The following is a 14,591-nucleotide window of genomic DNA, read 5'->3' as shown; positions in this document are numbered from 1 at the left end:
ACAAGGAACACCAACACGGACCGGCGAACAGCGAGAAGCAACAGTGAATTCGGAAAGAAAATCAAAAGGTAAAATTATTGTCCGCTTTGTAATAACCGCGACTTTGAGAATTAAATTAAATGAGCTCATTTAGAACTAAAGCTAATAGATATTCCGTCGAAACCGAAGGTATCACTTAAGACACTGCGCAACCGTCACAAGATTCTGGCTTAAACAAAGGCTTTTTCGAATGAACAGTGCAATTTCCACGTGACGCAAAGATAAAGAAAAATAAGGTACCACCTAATTCAAACAAAATTTATATATTTGTAATAATAATGCGGTAAAGCAAAATACGTTGAATTTGCAGTACTATCACGCTATTGTGAAAAATTGTATACAGAGATTCTCATTTAAAAGAAAAGCTCACATATTTATATTTGTGATTTATACAACAACGCGTTACCAATCAGAAATGTGTGAGCACTTTGCAAGGAACATTTGCTAAAACTCCAATGTGGGTTTCTTTTCCAGAAATTTTGTGAAACCAAAAGGAAAACAGACAAGTAAATCTAAGCCAAATAATCACTTAGATAGCCATTTCTGTGAATACCAACACAATACAACTCAAAACAAAAGGACCTTTGTGACTCTCAACAGAAAATCGTAAGGAGCAAATAAATCATTCAAACATTTCTGTGACTATCAACAGAATAAAACTCAAAAAGGAACTTTGTGACTTCCAACAAAATCCAACAAGGAACAATGAACTTTCAATTGCGACTTCTGTGATTTTCAACAAAAGTCAACGAATAAAAAGGAACCCCCAAAGTGGAACTGTGACTATTAACAGAACCCAACAAAAAAAACCTTATAAAGACTAAGTAGATTTCTGTGATTATCAACAGAATCCAATAAAGGCAAAAAAAGGAACTTTAAAGTAAAACTCAAAAAAGGAACCTCCTGAAGAACCGTCAGACAGATAGACGAGGAAACACGTGTCGAGGAACCTAACAAAGGAGAATGTGGAACCAAACAAGGAAACTTCAAAACAACAGCAAAACACTCTTGGACAAATCAACTGCAAGATAAACATTACAGTAAATAGATTATGTGAATGTTAAATAAAGGCGCCATTTAAAAAAAATAACGAATTCTTTTTTTTTTTGGTCATTTTTAGAACCCTTGTTAGCCTTAGGGTATCTGTATTTTCAATTAGAGCAGCCATTTCAGCATACTATCATTTCCAACATTCTTTATCAACACTTAGGGCGCCAGTAGCCGCTAAAAGGCTGACAAATAGTTTTTAGACTATGATATGATATTTAGACTGCATTGATAGGCCTCTCTCCCAATATACAGGTCTCCCAAGTCTAGCTGGGGCTCTGTCCCCAATTACACTATATGATATTAGACTGCATCGATAGGCCTACAAACTGCATTGTATGAGATTTAGACTGCATTGATGGGCCTCTCTCCCACTATACAGGTCTCCCAAGTCTTGCTGGGGTTCTGTCCCCAATTGCACTGTATGATATTATACTGCATTGATAGGCCTACAAACTGCATTGTATGATATTTAAACTGATTTGATAGGCCTCTCTCCCAATATACAGGTCTCCCAAGTCTATCTGGGGTTCTGTCCCCAAAACGCACTGTGTGATATTAGACTTCATTAATAGGCCTACAAACTGCATTGTATGACATTCAGACTGCATTGATAAGCCTCTCTCCCAATATACAGGTCTCCCAAGTCTAGCTGGGGTTCTGTCCCCAAAACACACTATGTGATATTAGACTTCATTAATAGGCCTACAAACTGCATTGTATGACATTCAGACTGCATTGATAAGCCTCTCTCCCACTATACAGGTCTACCAAGTCTAGCTGGGGTTCTGTCCCCAACTGCATTGTGAGATATTAGACTGCATTAATAGGCCTACAAACTGCATTGTATGATATTTAGACTGCCTTTGTAGGCTTCTGTCCCACTATACAGGTCTCCCAAGTCTAGCTGGGGTTCTGTCCCCAATTGCACTGTATGATATTAGACTGCATTGATAGGCCTACAAACTGCATTGTATGATATTTAAACTGATTTGATAGGCCTCTCTCCCAATATACAGGTCTCCCAAGTCTATCTGGGGTTCTGTCCCCAAAACGCACTACGTGATATTAGACTTCATTAATAGGCCTACAAACTGCATTGTATGACATTCAGACTGCATTGATAAGCCTCTCTCCCACTATACAGGTCTACCAAGTCTAACTGGGGTTCTGTCCCCAACTGCACTGTGTGATATTAGACTTCATTAATAGGCCTACAAACTGCATTGTATGACATTCAGACTGCATTAATAAGCCTCTCTCCCACTATACAGGTCTACCAAGTCTAGCTGGGGTTCTGTCCCCAACTGCACTGTGTGATATTAGACTGCATTAATAGGCCTACAAACTGCATTGTATGATATTTAGACTGCCTTGATAGGCTTCTGTCCCACTATACAGGTCTCCCAAGTCTAGCTGGGGTTCTGTCCCCAAATCGCACTATGTGATATTAGACTGCATTGATAGGCCTACAAACTGCATTGTATGAGATTTAGACTGCATTGATGGGCCTCTCTCCCACTATACAGGTCTGTCTCCCAAGTCTAGCTGGGGTTCTGTCCCCAATTGCACTGTATTATATTAGACTGCATTGATAGGCCTACAAACTGCATTGTATGATATTTAGACAGATTTGATAGGCCTTTCTCCCAATATACAGGTCTCCCAAGTCTAGCTGGGGTTCTGTCCCCAAAACGCACTATGTGATATTAGACTTCATAATAGGCCTACAAACTGCATTGTATGACATTCAGGCTGCATTGATACGCCTCTCTCCCACTATACAGGTCTACCAAGTCTAGCTGGGGTTCTGTCCCCAACTGCACTGTGTGATATTAGACTGCATTGATAGGCCTACAAACTGCATTGATGGGCCTCTCTCCCACTATACAGGTCTCTCAAGTCTAGCTGGGGTTCTGTCCCCAACTGCACTGTGTGATATTAGACTGCATTAATAGGCCTACAAACTGCATTGTATGATATTTAGACTGCATTGATAGGCCTCTCTCCCACTATACAGGTCTCCCAGGTCTAGCTGGGGTTCTGTCCCCAACTGCACTGTGTGATATTAGACTGCATTAATAGGCCTACAAACTGCATTGTATGATATTTAGACTGCATTGATAGGCCTCTCTCCCACTATACATGTCTACCAAGTCTAGCTGGGATTCTGTCCCCAACTGCACTGTTTGATACTAGACTGCATTGATAGGCCTCCAAAACTGCATTTTATGGTATTTAGCTTGCATTGATAGGCAAGCTCTCTCACTATACAGGTCTCTCGAATTTAGCAGGGGTTCTGTCCCCATTTGCACTGTGTGATATTCAGACTGCGTTGATTGGCCTCCAGGCGGCATTGTACGATATTTAGATTGCATTGCTAGACCTCTCTCCCACCATATAGGTCTCTCAAATCTAGCTGGGGGTTCTGTCTCCAATTGCACTATGTGAGCTTAGACTGCATTGTACGATATTTAGATTGCATTGCTAGACCTCTATACCCACTATATAGGTGCCACGAATTTAAAAGACATTCTGTGTTCAGACTGCATTGTGTGATATTTAGATTGCATTGATTAGGCCTCTCACCCACTATACAAATCTCTCAGTTCTAGCAGGGGCTTTGTCTCCATTAGCACTGCTCGAAATTAGATTGCATTGATAGGCACATCCCCCACTACAAAGATCTCTCAAATGTTGCTGACCAACTCACCCTAAAGTGAGACAAACCCACTAGTCAACTACTGTGGAGTGACACTCCAATTAGGGGCTCATGCCTCATATGGCGTTAATCCTAGTGGCACCCCCCTAACCCACTCTACAATTAGGAGATACCCTTCTCAAACCCACATAGCTAGCTCACCACAGTGAACCGTGTCCAGGGAGACGGTCACTAAAGAGAGCCACCAACTAATCCTATAACCCATAACCACCTCCCCTACCCTCTCAAGACAGCAACTGAATGAGTCGAGAACATCAACCAGAACACCACCTACAGACAAAGCCCAAACTAGTAGCGGACAGCCCTCCATACCCACTACTACACCACAAGACAATCAGACCAAAATAGAACCAACTGGACATTGGTAAACAAACAAAGACTAAACAACTCCCAACCGTACAATGCTGTGCAAACGACCCGTTCCAAGGGAAAGAACAAGAGAAGAAAGAACAAACACCCCGGATCAGCAACAAAGAAAGAAAACTACAGAACGCACACCCACAGACAGGAACAAAAATTGAGCCAACACTGAGAGAAGAGACAAATTCCTCTACTTAACTCCATACCTCGCTGACAACTGGGCACCACAGCAAAACAACCTGACGCTAGAAGCAGCAACATCAAATAACCTAACACAAGCACGTAGAAGAAGGATGAACAACACAACACACGACCGATGTGATAACATCATACATCACCAAAACAAGAGGAACTTCCAATCAACAAACACAACCTCCGGAAGACGAGCCCGATGAAAACAAAAATCCAAGACAGAACCTAGAGGAAGTCTTTGAATACGCAGACACCCCAAAACCTACTGCCCAACAAGAGCTCGACCATGAAGGAAACCTCAACACCGATCAGAAGACGACCTCTACTAGAAAGTCCAAACCAAACCACTTCCAAACTTCACTGCAATTTAATAAACGCAAGATCCATGTCAAAACGCTCAACAGAGATCTTCGACCTACTCGATGACAACGGCATACACATCCTATTCATCACAGAAACATGGCTGGATGACAACTACAAAAATCACACTACAAAGCTGCCTCCCAACCAACTTCAAATGCCTTCAAATAAAAAGGAAAAACAGAAAAAGAGGAGGCATCGCAATAGCATTCAAAGACCACCTGAAACTAAAAATGGATAACCACTCAACATCCTCAACTGTGAAACCACAATAATACACCTAACAACGAGCCCAAAAACCAACATTACATTCATCCTGGTGTACAGACCACCGACATATGATGCAACCTTCGTCGACAACTTCATAGAAGCCATCACCAACTTAGCCATCAACCACAAACACCTAATCATCCTGGGGGACTTCAACATCTGGTTTGAAGACAGTCACGCCAACTCCCATAACTCACTGACTGTACAACTAGCTACCATGAAACTACGACAACTAGTCAAAGGGGCAACACACTCGGCAGGACACACCCTTGACACAATTTTCGCCAATAAAAAAACTCATCACCACGGCACCGCCGATACAAATACTGTGGAGCGACCACCTCATTATCCCATTCATGATCACCATGCCCACCCAAGTATGCATCCAACCTCCTAAACTCACAGCCGCCACAAAAATAAACTGGAAACACGTCAAAGAAAGTAACCTATTCAAACAACTAGAATTATCCAAGCTCTCAACTACAGAACTAGAGTTAGCTGACCTAGACAGAAGAGCGGAACTACTACACAAATGGATTGCAGACACAATAGATAAAATCGCCCCTGAAAAACCATTCACCCCATCAAAAAAAGAGCAATGGCAAAATGGTTCACCTCACTATTAAACACCATGAAAAAGAAAAACAAAAAGATGGAACTGGAATGGAGGAAAGAATACAACCCAGACAAAAAAACACTGTTCCAAAAACAAATCCGCGCATACAGGAAGGAAATTCAAAAGGCGAAGAGAAGGCATTATGATGACAGAATCACCAATGCCACCAACACACAAAAAGAAAGTTTAACATCATTAACGAAATGAGAAACCCACCAGGCTGCGACAATACCCCAACCCCCTCAGAGAAACTTTGCAACAACTTGGCAGACCACTTAAAAAAAAAAATTAAAAAAATCAATGACATCTAACAAATCATACAAGAGCAACCAAACAACCATGACATATGACTAAAAGAACCTAACACAGAACCACAGCACAAACTCAAAAACTTTCCGGAAATTTTAGCAGGGGCATTCGCAATGCTGGTAAAACGCAGCAAGAAAGCTGGTTCACCCATGGATCCCTGTCCCCGGAAATCTACAAATCAATCCTCGCACAAGGAACGCCAGCAGAATACTACAGAAACCTTCTAAATTTATCACTAGCAACAGGGACCGTACCGAGGACCTTCAAATCGGCATATATCAAGCCACTTCTAAAAAAACAAGTGCCGACACAGAAGACCTCTCCAAATACAGGCCGATCTCAAACATACCCCACCCGGCAAAACTCCTGGAAACCTATGTATATAAACTTACCCAAGAATATGTAGAAATACACCACCTGCTAGACCAAGCTCAAGTCGGTTTCAGACCAGCAAGAGGAATGGAAACAACACTACTATCCATCTGGGACAACCTAAAAACCAACGCAGACTCAAACACAACCTCAGCCCTTATTCTGCTCGACCTCTCCACAGCCTTTGACAGTTGGCCATGACACCCTAACCAAAAGACTAGAAGACATAGGCATAACAGACATGGCACTAGTCTGGACTAAATCATTCCTAGCAGACAGAACAGAAACTGTATGGATTAAACCATACAAATCCGCTACACGAGTTAACGACTGTGGAGTGCCACAAGGATCTTCACTATCACCATTATATTTCAACATCTATCAGACTCCGGTCATCAAAATCTTCAAAAAATCCAACATTACTTGCTACAACTATGCAGATGACACTCAAACCATCTACCAAATCAAAGACTCCGAAGCAGATCATTCAGCTCTAATCGACTGTCTAAAAGAAATCTTCAACTGGATGAATGCCAACAACCTGAAAATCAACCCAGGAAAGACAGAAATCATGATCATAACAAAGACCAAGAGAACGAAACCGCCATCCTGTGGCCAATGGAAATGGGAACCGCACCACCACCAGCTAAGGTAGTAAAAAATCTGGGAGTCCTGATGGACAACACCCTAACCTTAGAACCACAAATAAATGCAACAGTGAAGAAATGCTTTTTCCTCCTCCACACGGCAAGAAGAATCCTACCTTTCCTCTCCTTCATGCACAAAACACTCACTATCGCCGCCCTCATCATGTGAAGCATCGACTATGCAAACAGCCTCTACCTCAGAATACGTCCTGAAGAAACTACAACGGATCCAAAATGCAGCAGCCTGACTACTCCTCAAACTATCCAGAAGAGACCACATCACTCCTGCCCTAAAAACACTACACTGGTTCCCAGTAAAACATTGCATCACCTTCAAAACCATGTGTATAACGCACAGGGCAACCAGTGGACAAGGTGCAGAATTCCTACAAAAGAAAATCTACAAACCAAAGACCCCTCTAATCCAGCAACAAAATCCACCTGGAACTAAAACCATACCTTAAGAAAAAACTTGGAGGCACCTCTTTCTACCACTGGAACAACATCCCAAAAGAGATCAGAAACACCGAAAATCACCACAAATTCAAGAAATTACTAAAAACCTGGCTCTTCAAGACCACATACTCAACCTGAAAATCGAAACAACAGAGAAAAAGGTTGACGGAACTGGAAAGGACACTGAAATCCCCAGAACCAACAGGGAAGCTCCGGCAATGCCAGACCGGTGACACGCGACAGACTGAAACACAGGCGACACGCATTGAGATGGAGTCAACCATCCCAGCCAATCCCATCTTCACTCCACCTCAGTTGCTACCAGGTACCAAAGTATCAATTGAATTGCAGAGGCACTGGCAATCACCACATTAGCTGAGTGGTGGCCATTGACAGATGCACTGGCCACAAGAGCAGGAAAGGAGGACAGGTGGGGTTGTGATGGAGGCTGGTTGAGGTGGGGCCAGATGTGAAAGGGACCTTAGTGCAAGATGGGCCCAGATCAGGACAGGGGACAATCAGGAGAGACTTTGCAAGCCCGGCACCTCAATTCAGGATAGAGATGCCAACTAACCAATTCTACTAACAATTTCCACCTCTGCACACACCTCTCAAACTCCAAACCAAACACAACCACAAACCTACAGCACATCAAACCGCACAAACTTCACTACATTGCAACAACAAAACAAAAACACACATAGACTTTCACAACAGTGCACGATGACTACCGGCCGCAAACACCCCGGGCCCAGCCAACAGATCCACTGGGCTGTGGCCATCAAACAGCACATCACTGCTCTCTTGCACTTTTCCTGCCTCCTCCCACTAACTCACCCTCCCTTCCTCTTTCAGAGCCGCCAGTGCGCCAGGGGACCACTCCAGTGGTGATAGTGCGCGGTACAAATGACCTTTAACATTAACATTAAGTACCAATTGTGCCCTAGATTTTTCTATGTGTATAAGAGAGAGAGGGAGATAGCCAAGTCATACACAGAAAAGTGCCATCCAGTAGCCATCACTGCGCGTTCACCTCCTGTTCAAAGCCAAATGGTTAATGCATTGTGGGTACGCAGGTTAGCTTAAATGTCAAAACTTTGCTCCTAGAAAATGTCTTTTTCTACTGGGTTGTTCTATTTTATACAAAGCATTTTTTTAACCCAAGACAGACAACTCTCAAGGATTCAGACAACGGCATTCATTTTTCACACATGTATATATCAAACATATGGTGGGTTTAAACAGGCTTGAAAAATCCCTTGTGTGTAGTTGTTGCAGCCTTGAGAAATGTCTTTGGTTGATAAAGCTATATGTAAAGTAGTACTGGCCTATAAGACAAATAACATGTTCTGGAGCAAAGGGCTTGCCTTTGGGCGAATATAAATCCCCCCATACAGATGTGGTTCTGAAATGGAGGTCAGCTTTGAGTGATGGTTACTAGATGGCGCTATGGCATATATGACTTGCCTTAAATGGATTGTAGAATAGTCCATTTGAGCCAAGTCGCACATTCCACAATGCCACCTAGTAGCCATTGCTGGAATTTCACTTCCAGTTCTGAGCCACGTCAGCAAGGCATTGTGGGTATGCAAATTAGCTCAAATGCAAGCCTTTTTCTAAGGGAAATGGTCTGTGTCTTAGAAGGCAGTGCTGCTTCATGCATAGCTTATAGGTATTGTGATGGTTCTGCTGATCCGGTTAATACAGCCGGGACTTGTAGACACTAAGGGCACCGGCTAGAATCTGCTGCATACCTCATAATTTTGCAACCACATGTTTGCTCCATGTAATAGAGTGGCGACATGCACCCATGTGGAGGGCGACGCATGCTATATTGCTATGAAGAAGTGAGGTACCCTGTTAGAGCAGACATGTTTGTGGGTGTGTATACGAATACTTAACACCAATTTTTTCATGCAGATATGAGTGCTTAGGTTGGATATCTAAAAGGGAATTGGATGTTACGCTATGGTGCAGGATCAGTGTAACATGTCTAATAAGTGGCAGAAATAGATTGTATGCAGTGTTATGTACAGCTCTCTGTACTGCATCAGTTAATGTTTGGAGGAATTGATGAAAATCCTCTGGACTAACTGTGTTGGTAGATTAGTGCGTGTCCGAATTGTTCGCAGGAGAATTAGTCGCAATTGATTTGCGCATTTTGCTGCATATATTTGTGGGTGGTTTAGGGATGTAATTAATATATAGGGTTTAAGGGAGGGGATGTGAGGGGGGGGTCTCCCCCTGCAAATAATATGTGGCAAAGTGTACCTGTCAAAAAAAGAAATTCGACCAATTCTCCAACTACCTAATTGATTTGACGTAATCAACCCAAACCAGACTAGCTAGAGGAAGCCATTTAGTTGCCAGTTGTTATGGAACTAGGGAGGGTCATTGGTGGTGTGGCACGCGCGTGTTCAGTTTAAGTACAAAATCTTCTGGTAGGTGTGCCATCATTTTCAGAATGGGATCACAAGGAGGTATGTGGGAGTGTGTTAGTGTCACTGGAAATCCTAAAGTGATAGATGCTAAGGGGGGGGGCTAATAAAGGAGTTGGGGTATTAAAGCAGGTGGGAGGGGGATGAGATTGAGATACAAGCAAGTAGTGTGCCCACCAGTTAGTTAAATGTCTGCTCTGTCTGGGCATGTTAAAACCCCTGCTCTGTGTGATGTACAGCATTTCGTTAAGTACTATCATGGTGGTACATTTGCTGCAACATTGTGATGGATTTGGTATTATGGGCCTCATTACAAGTTCTGCATTGTGGTAAAGAAGTGAAAGCATTACCATTCCCACCACTTTTTCTATTACCAATGGGTTTACAACCACTTTTACTTCACTTTTGGATGATAGTGTTTTGGCCTTGAATATTAAGGATTTGCTGCCAGAAAGATTATGGATGGATATCCTCCACTTCGAGCCCAAAGATCATCGGATTTACTGTTGTGGAATCACCACTCATAGTATACCTGAATATTTTTGCACTACAAAACTTTGGCATTACACCACCCCACACTTAATCCTGTGGTAAATCTGCGGGACCAAGTGACGGTAACAGAAAAGGAGCTTGGGCGTAATACCAGGGAAATACCACTAAACTCATAATGAGGTCCTGTATGTTGTGGTACAATCCACCAGCGTATCCTGCATAGTGCTAGGAGTTACAGTTCACGTGACGTGTAGAATGACTGGTTTTGCTAGGTGGATCTCAACATGGATGTGCATGATCCCTGGGATATCCGCAATACAACTCCAACAAGAATTAGTCGACATGGGTTTTACATGTCCCGATGTGCCCAAGACGGACATTAGTGGGAGAGCATTGGATTGGGTGTTCACACACAATGCACCAGGGGACCACTCCGGTGGTGATAGTGCGCGATACAAATATCCTTTAACATTAACAATCTTGGTGTGGGTAATAGTCATTTGTTATGAATGGACTGACCATGCCCTTATAACTTTCCCGTGCCCACGGAAATATGCCATGGTTTCACTGAAGAACGACAAGATGGTAATTAAATATAGACATAAACATCTATTGTCGAAAGAGTTGCTTAACCTCATTTTCCTACGGTCTAAAATCGGTATAGCGTTCTTTCAGCGATGGGTGAAATTTTGATGGGTTTTTGTCCGAGTACATTTTAACGCAAAAAACCTCGAAATATATAGGTGGTTTGGGAAAGTATATATAAGGGGCGGAAGTGGTCGGGAATAGGTAAAAACAATATGGGATGCAGGGGTTTTGGGGGGAACCCACCCAAGATAAATTTTTCAATTCATTTTTTCAGTAAAAAAAAATACTCCTAAAAAATCCCATAGAAATTTCACCCATCGATGAAATGACATAGAACCCTAAAATCTTCTCAGACCCCTTCGAGGCAAAAGCACTGGCAGATTTAGTGCACTTGTGTAATTTGTCTATCGTTCAAATTATTAAGGAGGCAGCTCTTATTAGATATGAAGCTATTAAGTCAAAACTCCATGGAGAGAAATGGTGTAACAAGGGGCTGGCCAGAATGAAATAGGATGTCAGGAGGCAAGGACATTCCTAGAAGGCATAACCCACACATTCAAAGTGCTAAGACCCGGAAATATTCAAGGGCAAATATAAGGCAGCCATTATTACGGCAGAAAAGAAACAAATTGCGTAGCAGATATCAAGAGTCGCGAATTTCATGAGGGCCATCTTCAAATTTCTGCAGGAACAGAAGAACACGTTGGATGAAGCAAAAGTTGCTGGAACTGAGAATTAGACCAATCAGATGCAAGGGGCTTTTAGGTAAAAAAAAGTAAATTATATTATGTAGGAATTGCATTCCTCCACGTCAGACTAAAAGTGGATCCCGTAGGAGAAACCCCAAAGACCAAATTCCTTCTGACAATAAAAGCTGGAATCGTGAGGTGGAGAAAGAGTAGGATTGTGGTGCTTAGTGATTTCCAAAGAAGCGGCAAATAGTATATTTTTGAAATAAGTGAATAGAATCAGGGCTATACTGGCCTACAGCGAACTCTGGAGATCTCCTGGTGAGCCTCTGCATCCTGGGACTCTTTGTATTTCATTTTCAAATTTTCTCAAAGGAAAAGGGTTGGGCTTTCTCTAAATTTAGAATATGAGGCCACTTTGAAAATTATTTCCAGGGCCTCTTTTGGTTCCCAGTCCTCCCCAGCATAGGAGATATGCGCAACTCAAAGGTCATCGCACAGTCTCGGGAGGATAGCTCAGGGGCAACGTGCTCGCCTTGGAAGTAAGACGACATGGAGCAACACAGGTTCGATCCCCAGGTCCGCGCTTAGAAACCTCTGGGTATTAAGCACGTTATAAATATCATATCATATCATAAAGCCCTGTATTGATGTTTTAGCTCCTAAAATCACCAAGATTGTGACCAACTTTTGTTCTTCCATGGACCCCAATGCCTTAAAACAGGTCTGGGTTACACTACTGCTTAAAAAGCCTTTGATAAACCCTGAAAATCTACGGCACTATAGACCAATCTCCAATGTGCCATTGAAGTGGAACTCTAGAAACTGCTCCTTGGTGGCACTTTTGAACTGAGCTTACTCTCCTGCCAAAGACTGACCCTATTTCCAATACTGGCTCTTCTTGGTCTCTCGTGGACTTGCCTCCCTGAGCTGAAAAGAATTGTACATACATGTTGATACTGTTTTTTGGGGGCTTGGGGGGGGGAGAACTTGACTCTTAAAATAAATCTTGTTTCAAATTGAGACCTGTTACAGTGTGGCCTCTATCTGTTAGCGAATTGTTTTTCTCTTTGCCTTTTCTTAGTAAAGACTATTACTGATGATTATGCATATCGCTGTCACTTTTGAACCCATTATACTAAATGTCTCTGTAATAACGAAGAGGACCTGAGCTGGTGGTATTGGTTTCTCATCTGACAACTGTGCATGTATTTTGCATGTTGATTTCTTGTTAGCCATTAATGCATGTAAAATATAGCAGAGCCCGCAACTGCAGACAGTTGCCCTTTGGATTGATAGACTATTTACAATACCTTTGCTCCCTCTCACGCTGCAACCCATAGAATACAGCCGAGTCCCATAAAGTAATTAATCTAGCTGTCACATAGCTACTGACATGGCAGTCTTTCCTTGTGCCTTTTCAAGACGTGCTGCACGATTTAAAATGCTTCACCCTAGTCATCTCTGCTTATCATGGGATGTCAATTACTGCTCGCTCGCATTGTAGTGCTCCTTTTATTCACAAGTTTGCACAGACTTCAAAGTCATATTAATGGCAGTATGCCATATAAAAATATCATATATATAACATATCCTCGGAAAGTAATGGATAAAGCTGTCAAAATCCGACTACAAGATCACTTAGAAAATAATGTGTTGCTAGGAGATAGACAGTCTGGATTCAGGCCAGAACGGAGGACAGTCAACAGAACAATTTGACCCACGGAACCAGGAATAGCCTCTCAACACATTTATTTACTTCATAAATACCAATAAATGTTCAATTTTCAATTTATAAAAACGTTTATTTGCATATCATATTCATATAAAATACTAGAACATTTCCACAGACAAATATCTACAAGTTCCACTCATACTCAATCACTCCTACCATTCATTCAATTTTTGCTTGTTCATATCAAATTTTTTGACATGTAAATATAAATATAAATTGCCTCATATATGGACGGCCTCCGACCTTAACTCCAGATTACACAAAAGTCCTCCATTCGATTATCTGATGGTTCCGTCTGTGTGTTTCTAATTACACCGACATTAGTCTACACATGTTTCGGTTGTCTTTTTCGGGACATCAACATTCATCGGCCCTTTGTTCATACAACCTTCTTCAGGACAAAATTAGGGGAGTTTCCTTATTCCCATATGCATCGAGTAGGGTGAGTATCACCACCTAAAATACAATATATATAATATCAAAAGCACGCTAAATATCAATTAAACTGAGTTGCATACATTTTCTGTTAGACATAGTGTTAGGCGATCCTCTGCACACCAGTCCACTACACACCAGTCCACTACACACCAGAACACTGCTCACATTTCCCCAACATCTCCCTCCACGGTTCGAGGCTCAACTGATTCGGTGAACCCAAAGGACTGAAAACTCCGTACCAGCTATGGTGTACGGGCTCGATTGCAACCCTTTCTGCATTGGCAATTGCCTTGGAGAGCATACAGCAGAAGGGGCGGTGTTACGTCTCCACGTCGATCACGTGATCCAGAGTGGCGTTCCTCACGTGACCTTGGTGGACGTCACATGACCCAGAGACGTCACATGACCCAGAGACGCACAGTATAAAGTTCTGAGAGACAGAACACGCATTGCTTCTCAGCTGTCTTTCAGACTCTGTTTGGCGTTACGTATTGCTCCACTGTTACCTTTTGATCACAGAACTCTACCTCTGACTCCTTCGGATACCCCTTTGTACCTTTGCTTGGAACTGTTTACCTGTTGCCGGATTTTGGACTACATCCTGACCTGTCTTTGGATCATCCCTTGGTACCTCACTGAACTCCTACGCCATTTCCCTTCTGGGAATTCAAGTCACGCCTTCACTCCTACAGGTGGCTGATCCTACATCCACGCTAACCTACGGTTCTACTATTCAGGGACCGCCGCATCATCTGAGTCTCGAACCTCTACTAGGTTTCCTGGGTTTTCCTAACACCCGATAGGTAAGACCTTTTAGATCC

The sequence above is a fragment of the Ambystoma mexicanum genome, chromosome 12, assembly GCF_040938575.1.
Source record: "Ambystoma mexicanum isolate Mex_15411 chromosome 12, UKY_AmexF1_1, whole genome shotgun sequence".
Taxonomy (NCBI): Eukaryota; Metazoa; Chordata; class Amphibia; order Caudata; family Ambystomatidae; genus Ambystoma; species Ambystoma mexicanum.
This window is presented reverse-complemented; position numbering follows the sequence as displayed.